The sequence below is a fragment of the Eumetopias jubatus genome, unplaced genomic scaffold (assembly GCF_037043125.1).
Source record: "Eumetopias jubatus isolate StellerSeaLion01/CBP00866 unplaced genomic scaffold, mEumJub1_p1.0 scaffold_13, whole genome shotgun sequence".
Classification (NCBI taxonomy): Eukaryota; Metazoa; Chordata; class Mammalia; order Carnivora; family Otariidae; genus Eumetopias; species Eumetopias jubatus.
The window spans coordinates 88,052,637-88,063,155 of NW_028274819.1; positions in this window are offsets into that span (position 1 = coordinate 88,052,637).

The following is a 10,519-nucleotide window of genomic DNA, read 5'->3' on the forward strand; positions in this document are numbered from 1 at the left end:
AATCCCATAGATCAATATGCATACCTCCACTATAGCCCTTCCCACACTGCATCAGAATCATTTACTTATGCCTGCCCATCCCCAAATGTGAGCCTCTTGAGGACCCCAGGACAAGTGGTTTCATTCTATAACTCATTCAATAAATATGGGGTTTAGAGTCCTGACTCTGACACTTACAATTTGAGAGAACACGTGCTAGATCTTAACATCTTTGGCCCTCAGCTTCCTCATACACAAAAGGGTGAGATAATTTAATATAATTCATAATGTTGTGATGAAGAATAAATACAAAGATACAAGTAAAGCCCCTAACATAATACTTGTACATAGTTATGCTAAGCGATGGCTCTTGTTGTTATATGTATGTCAAGCACTTACTAAGTGCAAGGTCAATTAAGGCCTACTCTCAAGGTCTTTAGAGTATGAATATAAGCCAAGAGACAGATAAAACACTTTGTGCAATGTCAGAAGGACACAGAGGATGCCAGGGGAACATGAAAGAGGCCATCTACTGTTAAGGCTGAAAGTCATTCTAGGAGGAAGGACTGACATGGGTTGAATCTGGGACGAGTGACAACAAGGAGAGGCTGCTGATGTCCTCCAGGTGAGACATGATCTGGCCTGCAGTAAGGTAGTTACAGTAGAAAGGATCATTTAGGAAGTAGAATCAAGTCATGTGACTCAATGAATGATGAGAATTGGGGGTCCCCGCCAGGGAGGAGTCTGAATGTGCACAGATCCAGGAGAAGTTTAGGTATGCAGATTTTTTTTCAGGAGCCATCAATACGCTCTTTTTAACCGAAGCAATGTGAGAGCAAGTGATTCCGCAGGGAAAGTGGGTGAAACGAGCCAAACAGAGGGCTGCAAGAATCACCAGCCTTTAAGGCTAAAGGAGGAAAATTTGCTCGGGAGGGAGACTGAGAGGGAAAAGCCAGGGAGAGTAAAGAACCCAGCATAGAAGCAGCCAAGGAAGCAGAGAAAAGAATGTTCTTGATATTCTTAGTGCCTGATACCTGGTATATATTCAGATATTTGTGGAATAAATGAATGAATCACTTAATTTAAGTGACCCACTTAAAACAGAAGACAGGAAAGTCCTTTCATAGGAATAGGAACACATCTATTATTTCACCCTCATGGTCTCCAGGGTACTTAAGATCATGGACAGAGGGACCTTGGCATTCAGTAGAAGAGTAGGGAAACCAAAGGCTAGCTGAAATTCATCCCATAAATGAAAGAACAGCAGGAAGAAAGCCCAAATGTCCTCAAAACCATCCAGAAAAGGTCAGAGAAACCAAGTAATCCAACAGCTTCACTACTAGTGGAACAGCTGGTTCGATGAGCCTTCAGACATGCTGCAACATGAGAGCCACACAGGAAACACTGAGGAGAATGGGACAAGTCAAAAGGCACCACGAGGAAACAGAAAATGAAATTCAGTGGGAGAACCTTGATGGATCCTAAAAAAGGCATTCTTGGGACAACTGAGGAAATTTGAATATGTACTAGATATCTGGTGCTATAGTGAGATTGTTAATTTATTAGGTATGATAATGGTATCATGCTTATGTAAAACACTGTCTTCTCAGGCACCTGGGTGGCTCAGCTGGTTAAGTGTCCTGCTCTTGATTTCAGTTCAGGTCTTGATCTCAGGGTCGTGAGGTTGAGCCCCACGTTGAGCTCCATGCTGGGCATGGAGCCAACTTAAAAAAAAAAAAAAAAAGACTGCCTTTATTCTTAGGAAATGCATGCTAAAATATTTAGGAGTGAGGTGTCAGATGCAACTTCCAAATGGTTTGACCAAAAAACAAGTCTCTCTAGGACAGAGTTGAAGCAAATACAGTAAAATAGTAATAGTAGACTCTAAGTAGAGGGTATGTGGTTGTCCATTACTCTATTCTTTCAAATTTTATATGTCTGATATTTTTCATGATAAAAGTTTGGGAAAAGAATGAGAAAAGTAGTCTCCAGAAGCTTGGAGAGTCATCTCCGAAAACCCTTTCTCCAATATCCAGGAAGCCGGAAACACACTGACTCCTGAGGAACTAGGTAAAAGGCAGGAGGCGGAGTCCCAGAAAAGCACAAAAAAAAAAAAAATGGGGATACCACATGTACTATTTTTTAAAACATTAAGGAAACAACGATGAGAAGAGTATCCTTAACCTACTTACTTCAACACAGATTGGGAAATAACTACGAAAATTCTTTGAGAATTATTGAGCCAATGTAACTAACTCCTGATTTAGAGTATAACTAGCTGGCATTGACTGAGCACTTACTATATAACAGGCAACGTGCTGAACACATTAGCCCACTGAATTCATACAAAAGCTGTAAGAGGTAGGTACTATTATTTCCCCTTTTATAGATTAAAGCAACTGAAGCTGTGTCCTCCAATCAAAAGTCTCAGCTCCTGTTGAGCAGCCCCCTCTGCGTAAACTTCTCTAACTCTAGTGCTCAAAACCATTTCTCCCTTCACCCTTCCACCCATTGTGGAAACTGAGCCCCACAGTTACTAGCCTGTGGTGCTACACTAACTCTTGGGGTTTCCCTCCCCCACCCATACCTTTGGAAACTTTTCTTTGTTCCACTTTCTCCTCAGATTATTCTAATTGGAGTGTGCCATCTATTTCCCGCTGGAATCTCAGCTGATAGTGGGAGGGGGAGAACTAGAAAAAATGTGAATCCTACTCAATAGTAAGGTGAATTAGAAAGCAACCCCAGCTGGTGGAGAAGTAGCCCCTAAAAAAAGAAAGGCAAACTGGCAAAAATCCTGAGCATGGTAAAACCACTTGGGAGAATAATTTGGAAATAGCCCATGATAAAGTTGAAGATGAACACACCCTATGGCCCAGAAATTCCACCCCAGAATCTCTCATATAATACATGCACTGGGAAACATTTGTAAGAATTTTCACAGCAGGTGAATTGTGCAAGACTGTTGAATCACAGATCTGTACCTCTGAAACAAATAATACATTATACGTTAAAAAAAAAAGAAGAAGAAGAAGAAGATAGCAGGAGGGGAAGAATGAAGCGGGGGAAGCGGGGGAGATCGGAGGGGGAGATAAACCATGAGAGACGATGGACTCTGAAAAACAAACTGAGGGTTCTAGAGGGGAGGGGGGTGGGAGGATGGGTTAGCCTGGTGATGGGTATTAGGGAGGGCACATTCTGTGTGGAGCACTGGGTGTTATACGCAAACAATGAATCATGGAACACTACATCAAAAACTAATGATGTAATGCATGGTGATTAACATAACATAATAAAAAAAAGGAATTTTCACAGCAGAATTTTTGTATTAGCAAAATTCTGGAAATAACCTAAATATCAATCATTCACAGCCACATAATGAAGTAATATACCAGACTGAAAAACAAGTGAAGTAGAGCTACATGTATCCACATGAATGACTCCCACAGACTTCATCTTAAGCTGAGAAAGTAAACTGCAGAAGAACACAGGTGAGGTGCAGGTTTATGCAGGTGCCACCTTGCATATACAGTCGAAAAGCATGCAAAGCAAACTATGCATTGTTTAGGGATGCAGGTACACGTAGTGAAAGGATGACAGAAGGGCTGGGGATAATAAACACCAAACTCAAGATAATCGTTAACTCTGGCAGAGAAGGGAGTGCATGAAAGGCAGGCATCCTCTGGGAGCTTCAACTCTACTGGTGTTTTAGCTCTTACACTAGGTGATTAGCACCGAGGCTTTATTTCCTTATTCTTTGTTCCTTCTGTCTGTTTTAAATATTTAATAACTATTTTGAGGAAGTGAAAGGAGAAGAAGAAAAACTTCTGGAGGTTTCCAGGGAAAATGAAGAACAACGTGGATTGCTGGACTCCACTGACAGTTTTACTCCTCGTTATTCCTTTCTGCCATTTTGACGCTCAAAAGAATTCAAACCGTTTGAAGTTTCGGGGGCTTCTCTGGACTCTAGGTTCATTTGATGGCAGGGTGCTTCCAAGAGCGAAACACCGGCCCTAAAAACCTCAGAAGAAGCTCCACTGGGAAACATACCAAATAAGCAATCAAGTGAACAGCCTTCCTATTAAGAGATTATGGGGATCAGGGCAAGTTTGGGTTAAGCGGTCCTACAGAAACCATAAACCTTGCCTCAAGAACATGCTCCCAGGTCATTTCGAGAAATCTTTCAGGGCAAAAGAAACAGTTGATTGTCTCTCTGCCTTAAGAGGGGCTATCAAGGCCTCCTAGAGTATAGCAGAGTAGCGAAGAGCCAAGTTCTAGAAGGAAACAAACGCACGCTTGCATCCTGGCTCCCACTCACTAGGCTGGCTTTGCACAAGTTACTTCACATTTTGAAAGCCAGGTTTCGGCATCTGTAAGGCTGGATTGGTTAACCCTCAGAGGATGGTTATGAAGGCCAAATGTGTTTGTAGATTAGAACAGTGCCTGCACAGAGAAGGGTCCTCAGAGTTCCAGGGAAGAGGGGCTCTGCCATCTGTCTTGGGACCAGATTCCCTCGGCACTGCAGACCCAGTCCAAAAAGGGTTCTTAAAGAGATCACGTCATCCTCCTGAATACATTTCCCTAGGCTTCTCAGAGGCTCTTTCCTCCAAATCCTCAACACGAACACCAGGACATGAGTACCTGCTGGATCACCCATGGTGGGGGTGAGGGGTCCTCTCTGCTGACACTAGAATCCCAGTCCCACAAAGTCATCTGGACAGTTGGTCAGAAGTCCCAGACACAGAGGCCTAAACGGTTGTGGGTACAGTCTAAGATTGTGGTCCAGATGGGGCAGGGGATGGGGGTAGGTAGAAGGGGACTATTTGTAACAACTTAGGGATGCAACTGAAATCTCAACCTCCAACCATTCACCGTGACCATATTTTCACCATTTTCCCGAATCCAATTCTTCATGAGGAGATTCCCTCTGTCTTCCTCTCTATCTTGCCCTTTCTGCCAAAATAGCTCTCCTTTGGGAACAAATAGTTCTGTTTCTTCTTTGGAATGCCTCTGGAAGCCAGGAACTCTTATCTCCCTCAACAACATTCTGGCCAGTGCTCGGAATGTGATTTACATTGCTGACCACCACGAGCACAGGAGAACAAAACAAAGGAAAGGCTTCCCAGTAAAGCATGAAGGGGGCGGGGCAGAGGGTGCTGGGGTGGGAGAGAAAGAGTGAGAGCAGGGTTTCTGGGGTAGCAAGGGGTCTGCCCCACTGCCCTCTCCTTCTGTACACAACGGGGAGCAGCAAACATGCCACTGCAGTCCTCTCGTGGGCTGGGGGTGATGCAGTGGCGTCTGGAGAGGCTGAAGAGAGACTTGCTGCTCTTCTGGGATTTGTTGCTAGGACTGCAGGCTTCGGGGCTGACTCACTCAACAGCGCTGGGTGCAAGCCAAGGAGTCACGGAAAGACTCTCAGGGTCACACACGCTGCCCTTGGCGTGCCAGCTCAGCCTGCTGGGGACCAGCCAGGGCTCGTTGGGCAAGGGGAGTGAGGCCCAGGGAGTCAAGACCTTTTTGCAACTATCGAGGTTATTTCTCCACTGGGGCAAGAAAGCATTCCTCTCCTGAGAATGGATTACAAAGCAAATTGTTCCTGCCTCTCTTCAAAGGCCAAGAAGGTTAGGAAACCACTCCTTCCTTCTCCAGAAAGCCTGAAAATTCAGGCAGATTGGTCTGCTCCAGATGGCCCCAGTGTGACATGCTACCCCCTTACCTTACTTGGCTCTCCAGGACCGCCCAACTGGCTGCAGGGTGGGACTCAGACTACTCTCCTTCTTCTTTTATTTGCTGAGCTCCTGCAACATTATGAACACACATTTGTCTCTGCGCCTAGTTCCCGACACTGAACTCCTAGAGCCCTTTAAATTTCCCAAGTAATAAAGGAACGAGCAGCATCTTTTGTTCTGTTTGGTCTTTGACCCTGGCTCCTGACACAGGGCTCCTAAATCCCTTGGTTTCCTGGGTGACAGGAGTGGTTTTTGTTCTAATAAGGTGACTCTGTGTGGGCTTCTGGATAGTTTCAGGATGGGGACTTGTCACCAGAAAGACAAAGCCGTGACTAGAAGCTGAGAACTTTCAGCCCAACCTCCATCCTCCAGGGAGAGGAGAAGGGCTGGAAATTGCATTAATAATTGATCATGCCTATATGAGAAAACCTCCCCAAAAATCCTCAAGCCACAGGGTTTGGAGAGCTTTGGCACTGATGAACACACCAGGAGGGTGACACATCCCAACTCCACAGGGACTGAAACTCCTTCACTCTGGGACCCTTCCCAACCTTGCCCTGTGCACCTCTTCATCTGGCTGTTCATTTATATCTTTTATCATATCCTGAATAATAAACCGGTAAACATAAGTAAATGTTTCCCCGAGTTTTGTGAGCCAACCCAGCAAATGATCAAACCTCCCCAGGGACTGTGGGAACACTCAACTTTGTAGCTAAGTCAGTCAGAAGTGTGAGGACCCTGGGGACCCACTGCTTGTGACTAGTGTCCGAAGTGAAGGCAGTGTCTTGGGACTGAGCCCTTAAACCTGATTCTAATTCCAGCTAGTTACTGTCAGAAATGACTTAAATTCTAAGACACTCAATTGGTGTCTGGAGAGTTGGAAAATTGGTTGGCGTGGGAAACACGCAGATACACACACACACACACACACACACACACACACACACACACACACACATTTGGTGTCAGAAGCATTGTAAGTAAAGAAACCATTTTCCTTTACCCAGAGACCAACCCGTGGGAATTTTCCTTAGAAAGGTTTTACTGGCAGTCGCTACAATGCAAAACAGAAGGGGTAACAAAAATAAAATAACAAGCCCAAATATGCCAATGTCTTGAGACATTTTACAAAGACCTTGAAGTTGATGACTTCTAGCTTAGACATCAACCCTCCTGGTCCCTTCCAGGCCTCCAACTAGGTCGTCGTGTCAAGTGGACTCTTCTGGCTAACTCCTCCTTCCACCAGAACCTTCTATCTATCAAATGCTGAAGCTTTGTCCACACTCCCACTCCAGCCCCCTCGCCCTGGGCCCCTAGGTGTACAATCAGCCCCTAAAGAAGTCATTTACCCCTGCCTGCAGGGAAGGCATGAGAGGGAGCCCGTTCAGCCCCAAACTGACACCAAACAATCATCCGCCAAAGTGTAAACCATCACCGTGCCTAGAAACCCAGACTGTTAAAGCTGGAACACCCTGAAGGAACGTTAAGTCTACCTTTCTCACTTTGCAGATAGAAAATGGGGTCCTGAGATAGGATCTCTGGTCTAAGACCAACGCGAGTTTCTGGACTCCTAGTTGGATGTCCCTGAAAATGTGTCACACCACTCCCCTGCCTGTGTATTTGCTACCATTGTCAGACCGAAACAGAGCTGAGAAGAGGGGAACATTCGTCAAACAGAATGAAACTTTCCCTCAGGAAACTTGGGATTTCCCCCTAAGGCAGGTGCCTGGGAGACCCCACTTAAGGAACCCTCCAGCTTCTCCTTGTGCCTTGCCCCCCTCACCACGGTCCAGCCCCAGAGGCCTTCTCTCAGACCCTCCTGCACACCCGCTCCTTCTGGTCACCAAGCCCCAGCATGCTGTCCCTCTGCTGGGAGGCCCCCCCACCCCCTCAACAGGGCTATGTCCCATCCTCTTCCAGGCTCTCATGGCCCCTCCCCCCCACACACGCCCCCAGATCCGTCACTCTTCCGGATCTTTGCTCCCTGGCTGTTTGCTGACTCGGGGTTGCATGGGACAGAGCCTGTGCCTGCCCTTGTCACCGCAGCACTGGAGACTCCAGTGCATGGCTGCCATGTCGGGCCTGTTCAGCAGACCTGGGGGAGGGAGGTGGGAATGAGATGACGTCACAGAAGCAGGACACGGATGTTAAATACTTACAACTTTATTAGGAGCAGGCTGTTGTCCCTGCAGCAACCAGCTCCCATGTATACACGGTATACACAGCCCAGCCAGTACCCAGTCCTCCCGTCCTTCTGCAGCACGTGGGATGCAAAAGAACCAAACACAAAGGGGGGCTCTGTAAGTGACAGTGTCAAGTGCCTTAGGGAGCCAACTCCCAGGCTGGGAACAACCAAGCCCCTTAGCTCGCCCCAGCCCCCTACTCCAGCACGGCGAGGCTCACAAGGCTGGACTCCTCCAATCAGTGCACACAAAGGGCAGAGGAGACAGGGGGCTCCTGAGCCCAGATCCTTACTGGTCCACACCCCATGGAAGAAGCTTCTGGAGCCCCCAGAATCTTCCTCGTCTTCTACGGACATGAGATACCACCTTAACTTTTTATTCCATCACCAGAAACCTGTACCTCGAGGCTCGTCTCTGCTCAGGCTTGGAGAACATGGTTGGATTAGCAAAACGGTCAAAGATAAGACAAACCTCCCAAGTTGTCTTGGTCATACTTCTTTTAAAAAGGAAAAAAGGAAAAAGAAAAACATCATGACAGAAAAGAGCATTTGAGGCCCAGCTTGTGTCAGGAACAAGATAGGTTGTCCCACCTGGAAATGATTTATAAAGCTGCTCTGCTAGGGGACCAGTCACCCCCACGGACGGCAGCTTGCTTCCCACCCTCCCTGTTCCCCTGCCCGTTCCGCACAGCCCCCGCGCCACCCTCTCCTCGTGGAGGATGGATGCACCAAGCACGGGGTGCAGTGCTATCGTCGGCTAGGCTAGTAGGGGTCCACATCTGCCCTGGCGCCCTGGGTCCCTTTGGATGTTGCCGCCCCACAGTGTTCACCCATTCAAGGAGGAAGATCCCTCCTCACTTCATTCTCCTGCCCTGCCTCAGAGATCCGCCCGCCCTCTGCCCTGCTGTGGGAGCTCTGGTCAAGGGCTCAGCCCAGGGTTAGGCTGGGATTGGAGCACCATCCCAGAGGCTTGCCTGGGTGGCTGGTTTGTGGATTCTGACTATTAGGGGAAGCCAAATAAAAGGACCTAACCCCCTTTCTCAGGGATGACACTTGCTCTGAGGTCACCTCACTAAAGTCCAGGACATGTTACCTAACTCAGAAGCAGGATCTCCCATGTTCATGCTGGAGCAGCTGCACCCTCAAGAAATACCCTGCTTGACCAAAGGCTCTCTAACCCCAAAACAACTGCCCACTTGGAGCTATAGGAAACACCCTGGTTTCTACATCCCCAACGCGTCTCTAGGATAGACACGCGTTCCGACTGGTGGCTGCCGAGTGCCTCTGGGTCAGGTCATTGATTCTTGTGTCTCCTGAAACCTGTCCCCAAGGCACCTGAAGAGAGAGGTCCTGCCTTCATACTTGGAGCCCCAGTGGGTGGCCAGGCTATAGGGAGCAGGCAGCCATGTGCCACACACTCATCTTTGTGTCTGGGCAGCTCAGTCTGCAGAGGACAACAGCCAGGTCTGCTGGAAGCACCAGGGTCACCACTGCCCCAGGGGAGGGACAGGTGTGGGTACCCAGAGAGCATAGCCTGAGGTAGCAAACAGTGAACCCCGTTATCCAACTGCAACGCCATGTGATGTGCCCAAAGCCAGACCACATGCAGCTGTCCAGATGAAGACCCACCTACAGGCATGTGGATGTTCAGCACCTAGCCCTCCTGGGCATCTCCCACACCCCTCTTAGTGGCGACAGGACCGTGGCCACTCTAAAGCTTCTCTGGGGCAACACAGAGCCTAGGGCAGCAGTCCTAGTCACCCCTGCCTCTCTGGAGGAAGAAGCCATTGGAACTGGGGCCTCGTCCCCAACCCAGGGTGATACTCCCGCAAAGCTCAAGCCCAGCCCCGGTGACATGGAACCCTCTAGGCCACTCCTCGAACTCCCTGCTTCACCACAGAATCCATCATCCCTTCTATCTTTTTTTAATGGTCCAATCCCTCCTGAAGAAGGCAATAAACACCCTATCGACTTCCTATACCTATTTGCAAAGCCTCAGAGGGCACATACCTGGGAAGCCCACCCCGCGGCCTGACGTCCTGGACAAACAGGAAGAAGAAGGGGCTCTTGAGGGAGGGCCAGGAGTAGAAGGAAGATGAGAAAGCTCCCGACTCCCCCTACACATAAACTTCTTTCCAAATGGGGTAGACCAGGCTCCAGTTATACCTAATCCCGCTCTCCCACCAGGCTTCTGCCCACACCAGCCTTTTTTCTATTATTCAGTCCTTGTCAGTCAGAAAGAAAAGCGGGGCTGACAGCACCATAAAAACCTGCCTTGTTCAGAAACGGCTTAGAGCCCCCGGGGCCACCTGAGGGTGCCAAGCTGCTGGGCCATGGCTCTTCCAGCAGCCTGTGGCCTCCCTTACGGGGGCCAAGGTCCCTGAAGTTCTGCCTGGGAGGTGCCCATCCTCCAGGTCCCTCGGAAACTGGGCCCCAGCGCCTCTGCCCAGTGCCCACACCTCTCAGCCTCTCCCAGAGCCTGGGCCCTGGAGGAGCCGGGAGTGAGGTAGACTCGTGCGTTAGTCACTTGGCTTCCCCCGCCCAGGCCAGGGAGGAGGAGGGCACCTCTCACCCCGTCCCGTGGTCCTCGTCCCTCGAAGTGGGTGACGTCATGGCCTGGACCCCTGGCCAC